The 17297-nt window shown below is 45.8% G+C and overlaps 1 long non-coding RNA gene across 1 annotated transcript; it reads right to left on the bottom strand.

Moving 5' to 3' along the window:
* Window positions 1-6: 6 nt before the first annotated feature.
* On the bottom strand, window positions 7-13674 carry LOC144937922 (uncharacterized). The gene is made up of 2 exons (XR_013637797.1): window positions 13317-13674; window positions 7-3364 (listed from the first exon to the last, which is right to left on the bottom strand). It is a non-coding gene; the product is annotated as an uncharacterized LOC144937922 (long non-coding RNA).
* Between the last annotated feature and the right edge of the window lie 3623 nt (window positions 13675-17297).

Genomic DNA, 17297 nt, shown 5'->3' with positions numbered 1-17297 from the left:
CTCGAGTCATGTGACTTGGACTCGAGTCAGACTCGAGTCATGAATTTGATGACTTGCGACTCGACTTGGACTTGCATAACAATGACTTTGTCCCACCTATGAGATGTGGACTCGAGTCATGTGACTTGGACTCGAGTCAGACTCGAGTCATGAATTTGATGACTTGCGACTCGACTTGGACTTGCATAACAATGACTTTGTCCCACCTCTGCGGTTTAGCATGGAGTATACAAGTTGTAGACGTATGTACTGTACTGCACAGTATAACGCTTCCCATATGCTATCAGCATAATTTAAATTTGCTCAATGCTACTACGCATGAGGAACCATCGGCAAGTATTATTATGCATTGCCAACTTTACAGTCTCATATTGATGCAACGATTAAAGTAAATAATTGACTGTAGAATGTAAGGACATTGTTTTAAAATAAGCTACATGTAAGGTTAGGCCAATTTTTATATATACATACACACAACTGTGTTCCAAAAACCTTTTGACAATTCCTCAATACAGTACATGAAGTACAGTACACACGTGTGTACTGCAATTGGTTTGTGTGTGGTACTTCATTATTGCTGCGCATGTAACGCTCATGGCGTGTCTTGGTGGTAGTTGTATCAGCTCAAACCTGAGATCAAATCGGCCACGGACAAATTTTTTCCACCACCAAAATTGCTCTACAACCACTGAACAACAAAGCTTTCCTTTTGAGCATTCCGACATTTACACTTTAACAAAAAATAATACCACACCTGTAGCGATACAAGCAGTAGCGTAAAGAGCGATTACAAAAAAAACCGTCAAAAAAATTATGGTAACAAAAATACATGACGGTATTATGCTGGCAAAGTCCTTTAAACATTGCTGTTATTTGAAATGTTTGCTTTCTTAACGGCTAACTTTCATCAGAACACATTCTAAAATATTGCATATTTTTTTTGCATAAGAAAAAAGGCAGTCAGGCAGGCGGTTTACATGCAATACAAAGCAGTATTCACTGACAACTGAACGTAATCTACACGAAGGCATTTTAAAAAATGAATTCTAAAAATATAAGTCAAGCAAAGCGCTATTTTTCACTGCTTCAGGGCCCCCCCTCCCATCTGGCATGCGATGTGAAATAAGCATCTGGCGGTCCACTGGTGCCTGTGATTATTATGCGTTTGCGACGTTTCCTTACAAATTATTATTACGGGAAGCTGCTTGGGCGTGGAAACGGGAAGAGTCAAAAGGCCGCCCGTTTTGGGCAACCCGACGTTTGGCTCTCGTCAAATGCCACTGGCGCTGACGAGACTTGATGACGATTGCCACCAGACCCAAGTTAAAATAAAACATTAATAGCAAATCCTTACTAGTTACTATTCAGCAGTCCACCTCTACCTCTGACATGGGTCAATTTCTTAACCCGCTCCCCCCCCACCAAGCCAGACCATGTTACTTTCTCAACACGAAGTGGGCAGCAATGGTGTCAGAGTAAATTAGTTGACTGGCACAGTCGAAGTAAAAACCACCCCTACGCTCCCCCATCTGTGCCCCACAAGTCCGATGATTTGCATCCCTAAATCTCGTGGGGTCCCAACATCCATTTCAGACGAATTCCCACATTCACAGTTTCATTTCCCCCTATTCCTCACGACAGCGCACTCGTGTCACGACTGCAGCGTATGCTCGACAAGAGGCCGGGGGACATAATCCAACGTTCAAAAAAACATTAGCTAAATAAAGTCGATACATAGTGGTTACGATTCGCACACGAGAAACAGAGCTTGTAAAATGATGTCGGCCGTACGTTCCCCCAGGTAACCCTTACATGGCACGGCAAAACTAACGATGAGTAATGTTCCTATTGAAATTTGGCAACAACAAATCGTCATTTGCTTTAGGAATACTGAGCGCATGGAAGAGAGAGAGGGCTTGGGGCATTTCGTTTCATTGGCCAACACTCCGTGCCCATGCAGGTGTGGGTGGTTTTACAAGATCAGTTTGTGATCATTGCCAATTACTTTGAAAACATTGGGGGGTGGGGGGGGTGGAGATCAACCGCCCCCTCCCAGAGACCTCGAAAATAAGTATTTAATTGATATTTAAATCAGAAAAAAAACTTTTTTTTATTCATATGTAAATGCATGGCTTGTTTTTTTTTTACCACTTGGGCATTTGGGACAGATTCGCCTCTGTGCGTGGCATTGGGCCAAATCTGTGCGACTCTGATGGGAGCACGAGCTGTGTGTGCAGTTTGATCGATGTGCTGCTGTGCCGAGTTTGCTCTTTGCCCGCGAGAGCTCGGCGTGGGAACAGTGGCGCGATGAGACCCTCCGTGTTGACAGGCTGCAAAGATGCACCTCAATGCATAAGTCAGCACTGCTGTGTACATTACAATAAGCCCTGTTTCAGATGAATTACTTTTGGTCCATTACGGAGAATGCCTTTATACTCATCTAACCGCATAGTCTATGAAATGAAAGTGGTATTGTTAGCGAACAAAAAAAGTTGAATGAGTGTTTGTTCTTGCTCTGTGGGTCTGGTGGCAAGCCTTGCCATGTCCTGGCAAGTCATTCATACACAAAACAGATGTATGCTTGTTTGTTTGACGATTTCTTATTGCTTAAATGGGGCAGCTTTTACTTTACAAGGAATTCCTGCCAAATTCGAATCAATACGATGACGATGATGATTATCACAAGTGCCGATGCCAAAAGGCCAAACAAAAATACACTTCTGTACGTTCCCCATTTTAAAGTGTTATCCGTCGCCCTGTCATTACGCAGTGCAATTACGGCAGCCCTGGACGCGGCAAACGGCCTCGTCACAAAATAAAAACACAACGATTCCTAAACCACCGCGTTTTCTCTCCACCACTGGTCTCCGCGAGCTGCCCCGCCACTCAGGAGGCGTCCATCATGCCCAGGCTGTAGAGCTCATCCTCGGGGCTCGCGTGCCTCCGGCGCGGACGCAGGCGCACCAGGGCCACGATGAGCGCCGCCAGCACCACGAAGGCGCCGATGATGGCCACCAGGCCGACGAGCGGGTCGTGGAAAGCCGCGGCTTGGGCCGCCCCGTCCGGTCGGCCCACGGCCGCCTCCCTCGGGAAGCCGGTGTCGTTGAGCGGCGTCGCGGCCGTCGTCTCGACCACCGCCAGGATGGCGTTCACGGTGCTGTTGACCGCTTTCGAGAGGGCCATAGTGCGCAGGCGTCACTGCTGCCGTCTGTCCGCGAGTTCGGTGGAGAGCGCGACGAGATCGCCTTCGACTCTGTCCGAGCGCTTCCTCCTCTCGCTCCCGATGCAAACGCTTCTCTGCTGCGCTGCTCCCGCGTACAGAAGTACTCCCGTTTCTCCTTCTCCGTGCGTGCCGGTGCCAAGCCTGCGGCGAAGAGACGCGAGACGTTACGAGTTAATGTCTCTCTGGTCGTACGCAGTGACAAAGAGTACCGCGATGCTGGTTGACTCCAACTCTTTATAAACTTATCACCCCGACCACCTTTGATCACATCAACCGACTGAGTGCAATGCAAGGTGGCGTTTCAGGGGGTAATATTTTACTCACATGTGTATTCTTTAATATTATATCATAAGGAACCGTTGCGTTCCCACTTAACGATACAACTATAATACACCATCGATATATAAACTAGTGATTTAAACATACCAGCCGCCCCACCTAGTCCATGAGAGAGAAGTTCAGACATACAAGGTCACGCGAAACCTGACACATTATCTTTTATATACCTTTCAAATAACACTCTAGTTTAGAATGATTCCTTTATTGCCAATAAACTGTAATACGTGTTGGAGTTGTTACCAAATGCCTGCGTCACGTACGTCAAAACAACATTGTTACAATCTACTATGCAGACAGAGTTCATTGGGGCATATATTGCCCTGTTTACACTTTTTATTTCTAGATTATTACATAAGGCTGCGTCACTGGCAGAACGACTTTCAAACGTTAAGTTTCCGTAGTGACAAACATGGTTTAAATCGGAGTCTCTCAAAGAAATATCCAACAACAATAACAATACAGATGACCAGATATTATATCTGCCTACACCATAGCTGTTTTGAGATCGTTGGCTATTTTATTTACAAGAATGCGGTTCCTTTCTGGACACAGTTAAAACAGCTGGAGGATGACGTGGCCTGGATATTTTTGACTTGGAATCTGTGGCTGCTTTGTTTTTACACGAAAAAAAAATCTGACTTTCTGTGGCTGGGCTGAGAGAGGGGGGACGTTTAAAAACACGTTTGGTGCCGCTGTTGGGTGGCTGCCATGGAAGAGATTTGGCTGTTTGCGCCACACTTTGTACCAGGTTTTCGGGCGTTATGGTGTGCTCACGGAAACCAGGCTACGGTAGTCGTGGAGAAGACAACGTTCTAATGATAGAGCAAGCGCTAATGTGGTAATGTTCTCACACCGGCTTATCACGTTGTGTTGCGATACTAATTTTGGAGGACAAAACCTTGGACCGTGGGTGTAATTGCTAGACTTTGCTCGTTTGGGTTCAATAGGAAAGAGCCAAAAATATAACAGTGCAAATATAAAATTGCGTTATTGTTTTACTTACATTTGCGGTTTGGGTAATACATAAAAAACCAAATATGATTTGTAATAAAAAAAAACATTGCTTATTTGAATGATCATTAAATTTCACAATACGTGCATTAAATTCAGAAATGCGTTCGACCAAATGATGTCTTGGATTTTTTGCATGAAGTACTCTGCAATACTGTCGCTTCGAAATGTTTCCTTTTCAAATTTTGGGAGTAGGTGGGAGTAGGTGGGGTAGGTGGGCCTTCTCAGAAGCGAACTGTGACATCATGTTTTCTCCACTCGCCTTTTTGTTGGAAAATACTTAAGACAATCGTGTGCCATTTGGAATGTTTGAAAGTATTTTTAAAAACATTTGAAAAAATATTTTAAAAGACCGTTTCAGTATCGTTAGATTATTTAAAATGTGTGCATATATATGGCTTCAAACGGTTGGTGGAAAAGGAATTCTTAATTACCCTCATTTGAAAACCACAGCATTGAAATGCACCCAAATTGTTATTGTATGGTTTAAAAAACAACTTCTTGAAGGTCAACTGGCACAGTCAGTAGGTTTGTGTCATTCCATGGTGAAGCAACATGAAAATGCTGGATTACTGTTGTATGTTTTGGAATACGAACCAAACTATCAATAAACTAATCTATAAATGAAGTTCAGAATTTGAATTTCAAATCTCTTGTGCCATCACTGAGGACACAGTAATGGGTCGACCCACCCCATGGATGTCTATGAAATTAGTAACCAGATTTGTCTGTAAATACTATCAATTTAGAATCTTTCAAATAAGCATCCTTGCTAAAAGAACACAATTGGTGGACCACAGTGTAATTGGTGCTACGGTGGCGAGATGTTAACTACCTCGCCTGGTATACAGGTCGTGGGTTCGATCCAGACCCTGGCACCTGTATATTAGGAATCTGCATGTTCTCCCCGTGGTCACGTGGATTCTACGGGTCCTCTGGTTTTTCCCTCCATATTTATAAAGATGCGTTGACAGTATGTCGCCGCTATAAATTTCAACGTGACAAGCCACTTCTTTGGCCTATCATTTGTGGCCAGGTCGCTTCTGTTAAAGAGCTAGATAGCCCAGTGGTGCCTTACCTGGTAAAATAAAAACAGTTAGTAGTTTTATAGTAATTGCTTACCAACACTCCGGTTAAAAGGCAAGTGGTAGTATACCCGCGTGAACAAAAATCGCCGCGTCGATAAAATAATGCATGCGGCTTGGAGAGATGGGCATATGTACAACATACGGATTACGAAATATTAATCAACTACTTGCCAATAATGCCACCACACACTTCCACATTCGGGTGTGGGTTGCTTGCAAAATCGTTGTTTTTCCACAGAGCCTGGGTGGAGGAGCCAGAGGCCATTGATTCAGGCAACACCTTGTGTATTCAGTCTCAGATATATCAGAGTTCGTGCAATCATGCGCACAAAGTGTGCGACCGGAACTCAGGTGACATGTACGGATTGGCATTTATAATAATTACTACGATGAAGTAATTTATTATCCAGGAAAACCATCACTGAGTCTCTCAACTCTTTTTTCGAAGAGGCCTTCATCGTCACGACCTTCCCAAGAAGCGCCTTGCATTGTGGGAAGAACGTGCAAGTATGCAAGGATAGCAATGAACCGCACAGATGGGTTCATGAACCCAATTGCTGTACTGCTGTATCCTGGGGGCACCTTGGTAGCTCTGAGAAATTAACTTTCACAAAATTACGTGACCCACTAACCCTAGCCTTCTAAGCTCTAGGATAACCAGTGTAAAGCTACTATTCCTGGCTAGAGTTAAGTTTTTAGAACAGGCTTAAAGAGTCGAGCTGGAATCAAGGCGTAGACACGCATTAGGATTTGAGCCCTTAGGGTTAAAGGTAGAGCTTGTGTTGAGGATTAAGTTAATGTTGAGTAACTATGTGATGGACATCATGATTGACTATCTACGGGCACTCATCCCTTTTACAACCTGGATAAAAAGAGTCCTACACGACACATTATCCCACTCATGACTCACTGTTCTGCATAAAGTTTATATATTTTTGAGATAAAGCATTTTATATGTTTTGAGCTTTGACCATGTTTTATTTAATCTGAAATTAGTTGTGCCGGTAATTATTGCTCATACCAGCTTTACCATACATGTGCTGACACGACAGAAATAAAACACCAGACACGTGCCATACTCTGCATTCATGTCAACCTCATTAGGGCAATTACATCACATTCGTTTGGAGGTCAAAAAACAAACTATCTTTAAGCGGGCGCTTTTTTGCTTAAAATGTTTCAAAGACAAAATACGTGTACCATTGAGTGATACGGCATTTGGACGTGCCTGGCCTGTGGGCATTGAGAGCAAGAGGCGTAGATTTGCCGAAGGAAAATTAAAGTTAAACTAAAATGCGTACACTCATGGCCACGTGAAAAGGCAACGCAGAAAGGGGTGTAAAGACACGAGGAAATGCTTGGTTTGAATTCAGTGTTTACTTGGGACTGCATAGGAAACGGGCCAGACTCATGGAGAGGATGCACATGTTAGCGTGTGGTTTCATATGTATGAGGCCATCCACCCCACTCCACCCATTGCCCTCTTGTGCTTCCTTGATGATAAATCCAACTCGGGTGTTCTGCCGGACTTCCCCAGTTTCGCAAAGCACAATAAGTCACGTTCGCACACGCTGCCAAGCTCCGCACGCACACACACACACCGCTTCATAAATTGCACGTCCTGCACCAAAACTGGCCAGACAAACTGTCACGTGAGCAATCGGCCTTGACTTTGTTGACATTGCCCGTGGGTGAGAGGTCAAGGCTCGTACCGAGTGTGAGTTAAGTAGCGTGTGGAAGACAGAGCAAATAGGGGAAAAGTTAATTCTGGGTAATATAGTAGCCCCCTATTAAAAAGGCAGCCAAACATTTGCAGAATCCATCATACGTCTTAAGCAACTCATGGCCTCAAACGGAGCAGAGTTGCTGTCAAACAAACATTTCATGGGAATGAGGAAAGTGTGTTTGCTTGGCAGTGTGCTGTCTTTTCGTAGTGATCCTCAATAACCGCTTCTTGTGTTTAGTTTATTGTCCTTCCACCGCACCTCCAATTAGCACAGTTGTCTATGTACGGTGCGTGAAAGTTCAACAAGTATACAACAACATGGTCCACCTGGACCTCTACCACGACTCTCTACCAAGCATCTGATGAGAGATCTTCCTGCTGATAGGGTATGGTTGCTGAGCGAGCCTCTGAAAGGAGAGACTCCTGTTTTTTTCAAGGTTAACAGTGGCACACAAACAAGCGACCGCGTATCGTACTGTAATGGACCTGGGAAAATGGAATGTTACGAGGTCACCGAGTGAAGGTGGATGGCGTGGAGTGGTAGGGTGTTTATGCTGCTGCTGGCCACATTTTATTGAGGGGCTGTGTCATCTTGATGTGGTCTGGGACTGTTTTTTGTTTTTTCCTGCCTTGCCCAAGCTTGTTAAATCCGACTCTATTTTGCACTTCTATCGAGTCTCTGTATTGTTTGCTGTTGTAACAGGTGGACACGCTCACACTGGGCATCTGTGTAAAATAGCTTCATAGCTCATCAAATTCCCTCCTGCAGTCTTAACAAAAATTCGGATTCTGAATGTGTTCCACTGCCTGCGCATGGACCGACTTGGTCTCAAATTGAGATGCTATTGCTTTAAAATATAGTATTACAAGCAGATGGAACTACTGCTGTACCATACGATGCTCATGGCATGTAGTCGTGGGAATTGTGCATTTATTCTGAATAAAGTCTATCATGGGGAGGGGGAGAGGGGGATGCCCTTTCGCCAAAAATTTTTTTGCACGCACCATAGCTGTGGATTTTAGGAAGATTTCTGTGTCAAAATGGTGACTTTATTCATGCACGACACTTTTAAACTTGAGGCAGCAAGTCTCAAACTCGGTTTCTCACCACACATCACGATGGCACGGCTGCTGTGTTACCAGGCAGGCATGGTGGCACATGCTTGTGATTCAGCACTTTGCAGGCAAAGGTTGGTGGGCTCACAGATTTGTAAAACTCCCAAACCTATGGCAGCAGTACAGAGCAACAACTGCTTTATTGCATCCATCTATACGGACCTTTAGAGTGTTTCCCCTCGAAATGTGTGAGTTTTCTCCAGGGTACTCCGTTTTTATCTCAATCTAATAACTCCAAATGCAGGGACCCTCATGAAAAAAGGCCTTGAACTTCAGTGAGACTTTTCTCGATCAAATAAAGGGCATCATGTGTGTACAACCTGTGTCCATTTTCACCCAAGTGCAGACAAAATAGGAAATGTGGAGCGAGGTGGACTGTGGTGGAAAATGTTGATGGAATGAAGCTGGACAAATCACGTCTTTAAGCGGTCTCCTTTGGCAATCAAATAGTTTACAAATGTGCAATCGTTCCGCACAAGGAATGGAGGCTTTGTGAACGTATGGATGTTGAACTTCTTTCACACCATACGTAGCCAACCGTGCTCATCGGAGGTGCGGGGGAATGACAAACTCAACACAAAAAGCCATTCGAAAGAAACGTGGACTAAGCCTTGCATCATCACCAATCAACAGGCCACCCTTGAAGCATCATGTTCTGCTGAATCCATGTCACCAAGGGGAGGTTGTGGAGCGTTAAGCTGGAGTTGGTGTCTTTCCACCTCGTGTACATTCCCGACGTGTGCACCCACGCCCAAACAAACGTTGGACTAAGCGAGATGCCTGTCAGTAATCGCCCTCAACTCACCTGACCTTGTCACATCTGGGAAGCTAAGCATGTATTTAGCCTGGTTAGTACAGCACATGGATGGGAGGCTGAATTGGAATAGCCGGCGTTGTAGATGGCGGTAACTCACAGATGTGTTTGTTGCGCCTTGGTATCCGTGAGTTTATTTCCGCGGTACTAAATTGCGGTTTCCATGCGCACGCCACACACTTTCATGGCATAGACTGTGACCACGGTGGGGCATTACGCAGTTACAAAGATGCATTGTGACCTCTATACCGTAGGGTTTTGTTGCTTCTGGTTTTTTAATTAAAACAAACATGAATAATAGTCGTAGACTGTGTGCAAAAATATAATTATGTTAGAAGAGTAAAAATAATGAATGTATACAACCGATTTTATATAACATGGTATGTGGCCATGGCGTAATGTGTGTTTTCATAAGATAAGAACAGTTGTTCTTATCAAAGAGGAACCCCACGCGAAATAATTAAACATTTAATTTTCTTTAACTACTGGTGTGTAAATAAACCGTATTTAAACCCTTTAAATAGCCCGAAGGGAATGGCCAACTACAAAGCGAAACATTGGCTCTATAATTTACCGAAATCCAAACGGGTAAACAAGATGAATAACAATTTCAAATCCAGCTCTAAAGTCTGTTCACAAAAGGCAACGGGACCTAATTTAACAGTTATTATTGGGGCTTTTTGGGCACGCGTGTCAGCATTGTGGGCCACATTTAGTCGAAGACATTCGCGTGGGATGGGTTTTCATTTTCTCAACATAAGCTCAAGAGTCCATTATGTATAGTATGTATGGATATGTTTTTTTTAAACACTATAACTATTCAAGCACGAGCTGTTTTGACAATCCACAACACACGTTTTGGCGTACTCTCGTAACGACTGTATTCCCAGAGATGTAAATGTACAGCCCCTTTGAGGGCCTGCCCTTGCCGCATGGGTGATGGGGGTTATTTGACCATACTTGACCACGCTGCTGAAAGCGTGGTGACTGTCAGCATAGGGCAAGTACATAAACGGCTTTTGCTGCCCAGTACTTGCCATCTCATAATGCCCACCACAAGCACGATGGCAACTTGTGTGCGCATGGTGATTGGCTATCCCAAGCTCTATCCAGACTCGACCTTGCTTGGTAGCTTCAGGAGATCGGACGAGACGGGGAGTGCATTCCGGCTGATTTAGTCAAAAGCACCCCGCAGAAAAAAAGCTAAACAAACATCTCACCAAACAGTGATTTAGAATGCTCCACTGCTGCACGTTTGAAAACTCACGCTACCGCACACTTTGTTCAACGCAATCCTGTTTAGCCACACACACTGCAGCATGGACAAATGGACGTCAGTAGGCTTTCACGACCAATATCATTCATAATATAGGTGTTTTTTGGGTTAGAGCGCGTAAATATATAAATGTGCCGTTAAACGAGGGTTTCTCCACAAATCTGGCTGTCACCTGATGAAGCTAGTTGTAATTACTGGCGGAACGTCGTACCCAGATTGTAAATGTTGTGGCTTGGCTCAACACACCAGTGTGCTGTACTAGTGACGAATTGACACGTTCTGTTTACGTGACAAACCTTACAATTAATTGGCTGTGTCGGGTGGTGGCGGGTTTAACGACACATTTATATATTTACGCGATCCAACAACGAAAAACGTTAATTATTCACGAGTGACTATGTATTTTTGGGGCTTTTCACAGAACTCCTTTACGGTGAGATGTGGAATTCGAAGTGGGGGACGGGGGTGGTGGTCACAGGACCACGAGGCAGCCAGTCACCACCCCCCCCTCTCCCGTTCCGCACGAACGCTTTACACCCTCGTTGAAGCAGCCCTGGATGTTGAAAACAAATCTGGAACGCGTGCGTGCCTACGAGACCAAAACTTTTTTTGATTGCTCGAGGAGTTTATGTCCCGTGTAAAAAAAAAAAACTATCTTGAATCGCCCCCTTCAGAATCGGAATCTTTGTTTATCCTGGAGAAATCCGATGAGCTGTGAAGCGCCTTTTTACTGATGTCGAGTAGGAGCGGGTCAGAAAGTTCCAACAATTAGCAAATACAAAAAAACTATCGGGTGTGCACAGTATGCTCCCATACCAACACGGAGTCGAGCGCTAATACTGGCAACTATTCAGAATGTACATTTTCCTGCTCTATAAACAAGTTGTTAAGGCAAAGTACCGTACACTCTCAAACGGGGGGAAGTCTAACAACGATGCATCAATTAATCAGATTGCACAGTGCACACACACTGCGTGCAATGTCTGTATACAATACATTACAAATAAGTCGTGTAAAACTCGAATTTCACGATCCTGAGTACCAACCAAGAAGACATCCTTTCGCTCAAGTGTCTCGGCAATGACACACACAATGGCGAACGCTGCCATTAGCACGGGGACTTTTTACACCAAGCGCACTTGTGGGTGCCAGTTTAACATGCCCCCTTTACACGAGGGTGCACTCCAACTAATAACAGAGTTAGACTGATGGCCTAATCTAAGTTGTCTTGTGGTTGTTGTTGTTGTTTGACTTGCATCCCACTGGGATTTTTGCAGTGTTGGTGTACGGTGATTTTTCTGCAATATTTTGCTGTCTTTTCTTGGCTTTTCTGTTTGCATATAGTCACTATAATATGTTTTCTTGTTCATGTTTTTTTGTTTGTTGCGGTTGCACCCGATTCAAGAGCCGAATGGCTCACAGGGCTATACCTAATAAATGAACTTTGAACTTTGAATACCATAATCCTAACGAGCCTCGTCTTCAGATAGGATCGTCTGCGGAACGCCCTCCTCACCCAGCAGTGTGGCACGACTAAGGGCGATGCCTGTGCCACTGCCTTTGACGGGCGAGGTGGCATGAGCCCGCAATCTATGCAAGGGCTCTGGAGGTGGGGGATGGTGGATCACGTAAAGATTACCGCGCGCGTGTGGCGCGTGTCCTTACACACCTGCACGGTAGGTCAAGAGATTCGCCGATAGGGGCAGTGCTACAAGGTGGGCAGCTGCCACGAGCTTTATGGATTTTTTTTTTGGGGGGGGGGGTGGAGGGTGTTAAATGCGTGCAGGGTTTTTCAAGGCACACCTATTTCCTCCCACGTACAAATGAAAAAAAAGATGTTTTGTGTAACATCCCACGCTGGCTCCTCTTGAATGTTTTGTATTATTTAACTTTAATACAAAATCGATTCAAATCTGTAAATGACGATAAACCACACCGCAACTTAAGGCCATGGCCACAATTGCAGTTCTTTTGAGCTGGTGGTCTGCACAAGGCCGATAGATTTTGCACACGCGCATTGCACATCGTTGTGCGAGTGTTGTTTTAGCTACAACATACGATTACAAATTTCCACGATTAGAAGGAAATGTGCATAACTGCACATGCTATATATCGATTACAATTATCAGTGTTGCAGCAATGTGTCGTATGCAGAACAATACAGTACTGTACACAAGTGAGTAATTAGCGAACACATTTGCACAGTAAAAAAAAGTGCATTGTGTACTATATAATACTGTAACTCATTTAATTTCGTGTTTCATTATTCGTAGATAATGGGGGGGGGGGGACCCCGGGGGGGGGCCCTCTAATGATCTTAATCATAATAAACCACGTAGTCGTTATACATTCGTGCACTTTTCAATCAATGGCTGGTGTCTAATATATACCGCATACATTTCTGTAAACTTGTATAACGCTCTCGTTAGGATAGCATTGGATATTAGCGCCCATAATTAGCGCATACTGTCTATGCAGTGATTTACCAACATAAGCCCGGTGTTAATGAGCAGTGGTTGCAATCACCAAATCTACTGTTGAATAGCATTCTGCAAAATCACCTCTTCTTGGAGGTGTTAAACATTTGCACGGCACAATGCACGGATTAAGGCACTTGCAGTCAACACGTGACTACTCAAGCAAATAACATCAGTTGCGTGTTAACAAAACGAAATGAAGTAGAACGCAACATGCAGGGCAAAATAGCACCACCACCACCTTACCTGCTATAGGGCAGTCTTCCGAACAGCAAGTCCGGGCTTGACTCAATGATTCAAACTTGCCTTTATCTCTTCGACCAAAGCAAACAGAACAGCCTATTGCCGTATCGCAGCCAAGCTTACAATATTCTCCTCGTAAGTATATACCACGCGTTTAATTGAAAACGACTATCAAGTAGCCAAAAGTTAAAACAACAAAGTTGCTTTCTTTTGCAGCTGCTACTGCTGCTACTAAGCGGCTGACGGGGACAGCAAATGAAGCAACGTGCAGCAGGCAAACGGATGAAATCGCTGAGGCTGAGGTTGCCACTCGTGCCACGTGCGTGGGCTACCAGCTGTGGCGGCGCCAGGCGGCGCGTGGGGGCATTTAAAGGGCGGTTGTCCACGCGCCCCGCACGAGGCCCCCCTCGCGCGCGCACCTCTACCCCGATTGGCCCCCACCGCACTGGCGGCGGCGACCAATCGGGAGGAAGTTAGCACGCGTCAACAGCGTGCTGGGGTGGGTGGGGGTTGCTGGGTGCAGCCCGGGCAGCAGCAGCAGCCGGGGTGGAGGGTGAGGTGGGGGGTAAGGTGGGGGGTGAGTTGGGGGGTGAGGTGGGGGGGTGAGGTGGGGGGTGAGGTGGGGGGTGAGGTGGGGGGTGAGTTGGGGGGTGAGGTGGGGGGGTGAGGTGGGGGGGTGAGGTGGGGGGTGAGGTGGGGGGTGAGGTGGGGGGTGAGGTGGGGGGTGAGGTGGGGGGTGAGGTGGGGTGGCAGGAGTGAGGTGGGGGGTGGTGGGGGGTGAGGTGGGGGTGAGGTGGGGGGGCAGCAGCCAGGGTGGAGGGTCAGGTGGGGGGTGAAGTGGGGGTGGGGGGGCAGGAATGAGGTGGGGGGTGGTGGGGGTGAGGTGGGGGTAAGGTGGGGGGCAGCAGCCAGGGTGGAGGGTGAGGTGGGGGGTGAGGTGGGGGTGGGGGGGCAGGAGTGAGGTGGGGGGGTGGAGTTGAGGTGGGGGTGAGGTGGGGAGGCAGGAGCCAGGGTAGAGGATGAGGTTGGGAGGGGGGCAGGAGTGAGGTGGGGGGGAACAGAATCCAGCATGGTGGGGGGGGGGGCAGTGAGGGGGGATTCTAACTCATGACCCACTTGCTCTGGTAGGAAGTATAATTGGGGACATCGACACGGGGCGGGGAGGGGAATGGAGGCTGCCCCCCCCTCGTACATGAGTTGAAGCCTCGGTGTTGTTGGTGGGCTTTGCTTGTAAGCGTCACCGATTATTTTGGGCCACGACTACTTTTTAACTCGGGTGAGAGATTACACGACTCGCGTGAGATGTGCTGAGAGAGAATGGCTAATTAGGAGCGTGAACACTTCTAAGAAGTCAAGATGAGGAGGAAGGCAGCGGCAATACGCGTGACATGTCCTAGCAGCTGGAGATGCACTTAGTATGGCAGTGTTCTTCATTGCAAGGCCCGTGTGCCATTGGCGGCCCCCCAACAATACACAACACGTGAAAACACCACACCACAGGTATCATGCCGTCAAACCCACAATGCTTTCAAATGCGTGGCGGCCCTCACACTGATGATGTCTTGTCGGCGAAAGTGGCCCCCCATCTGAAAATTAGTGAACAACGCTGCTGTATGATGGTGATCTTCGCAAAACAGGAAGTGTGAGCAACATGGACGGGACTTTCCAAGCGAGACGCTGAATATTGCGAAAGATGGAAAGCACCGCCCATAGGCATACACCCTCAGTTATTAGGATGGCACTGGATATAATGTTGAAGCTATTGTTGTTGTGATTATTATTGTTGTGTATGGGTGGTTGTGAGGGTGAATGCGTCCCTAGGCTGTGGTGTGTTCCTAGTAAATATTCAAGCGTTGGGCCAACATGCCAACGATGGGCCAACACATTTGCCCAACGTTCCATGTTTACTCTGTCGGTTTTTACTTTCTTAACTGGGGATTGTTTAAATAAACATACCGGGAGCATGAGTGATGATGCAACTCGAATTTGTCGGGCTTTGCTTGCTACGTGAGGCTTTGAGATGGTGTCGTTCATTTTATTTCATGTAATTCCTGTGTGTGGTTGTGGAAAACTAGTTTTGGTGGAATTGTATCCATATTTAATCACTTTTTTGAAAGAAACCTTATTTCGGTTCAGGTCGGTATGGTTCTGGAAAAAAAAAATCGTGGTGTAACTTTTACAAAAAAAAATCGCAAATGGTTATTGAAATGTATCCCTTCCAATTTACTTACACCTCCAATAGTTCTGATATCTGCTTCAAAATAACTAAGGAGATTGATTCAAGAGTGACGAAAACCTGTTTGACCACAAATATATTTTGGCCTGACAACTCAATTACCACCACACCTGTTGGGCTGATAATTGGTTCAACATGACACCATGCATTTTCAAACATCAATCAATGAATCTTTATTTTCTGTGCCCTCAATAAATTAGGCATCAGTGCGCATTTAAAAGGGGGTATGTTTGACAGATGCGATTGAAGTTGTTGGTGTTGCCGCAATATGAACAATACTAGTGTAGTGTCAGTGATTCGGAGACAATGGTTTCCAGGAGGCACCTTCTTTATTAACACCTTCACACTTCACAGGTCCGCACTCTCCCTAGTCACCTAGCCTAGCCTAAACACAACCTTGACCGTGCAACGCCGAAGGCGATGACCGACACAGCCAACAACTATCCGGCCGCGCAATATCTCGTGAAGACGGCAGCGACGACGGGAAGAGTTCACTCCCAGAACCGGCAGCCCTTAGCTCCCGCTCTCAGCTCTCAACTCCTTTTATGCTCCCTCCCTTCTCGAACCCACTAGCAGGTTCCAGTGGCTTCCAGATGGGGTCTTCCATGACCCTTGCCCCAGTTCCTCCACCCTGCCGACACACCCGTGTATACGCTCACCGCGTGTGTAATGTTTCGTCCACCGCAGTTGCCGCTGCTGAACAGCAGCCGCCGCTATTACACTACACTTGTATGTCGACTACTGAATGTTCATAAATTATAATACAGCCCAATTCAATTAATTTTACGAGTTTATTGAGTGCATTCCAGTGTGTATTGCAGTGACAGAACAGCTATAATAAAACTTAACTCAGATCGGACCATACTTCACTATGCTGGTGAAATTAACATATTGTAATTGCTTTAAATAATGTGACCTTTATAACCAACTCTGAACCTGATAATTGGTTCTTTACCCTTCTATCTGGCAACAAAACTGACACCTTTTTTACAAGGAGTCATGTTTGCATAGACCGCAATACCTGCAGTCATAATACAAACAAAAGAACATAACTCTGATAATGTGCACTGTCCTTAAAGTTGATTGATCCACACCCGAGACAGCTTTCCTTAGAGCCTAGTCTCATATGGGTTGGACCAGATGACGCCAAAAGGCGCACAACTCAAAGACAATGCACCATCAGAGTATGAGAGCTCGGGGCAAGCATCTACACTATGGGAACCTCATTTGCCAGTAAAAACATGATAATTGGTTCTTTACCCTTCTATCTGGCAAACCAATTATCATATTTTTACTGGCAAATGAGGTTCCCATAGTGAACTCTGAACCTATTTAGATTAAAAGTGTATTTTTCCAGGGGTAGAATGGATTAAAAGAACCCCTGCAATCTTGTCGGCTCTCCTTTACAGAAGCATAATAAATGTAATTCTCGGGCTGCGTGGTGGACAGCAGATGGCAAGCAGTGAAGCAACGTCCAACACAGTACGTCTATGGCCCCATGTCTATGCTCCATGCCTTCACTTGACCTGGACTGACCAGCGTGGTGAATTACCGTCAAATAACCCCCATGTCTCGCACGACATCGGGAGGTTCCTCTTCCTGCAATCCCCAACACTCCAAACATATCCTCGGCTCTGGATACAATAATGTTTTTTGCCAGCCCGCTGTGCTTAAAGCTCAGCCTTGTACAGCTTTTGCCGTGTAAACAGAACACTAAACATCACTGTGTGACGACGCCAACTGCCAAT

This window comes from Lampetra fluviatilis, chromosome 20 (genome assembly GCF_964198595.1).
Source record: "Lampetra fluviatilis chromosome 20, kcLamFluv1.1, whole genome shotgun sequence".
NCBI classification, from domain to species: Eukaryota; Metazoa; Chordata; class Hyperoartia; order Petromyzontiformes; family Petromyzontidae; genus Lampetra; species Lampetra fluviatilis.
Note: the sequence above shows the minus strand (reverse complement) of the source record. Positions and strands in the feature narration are given on the sequence as shown.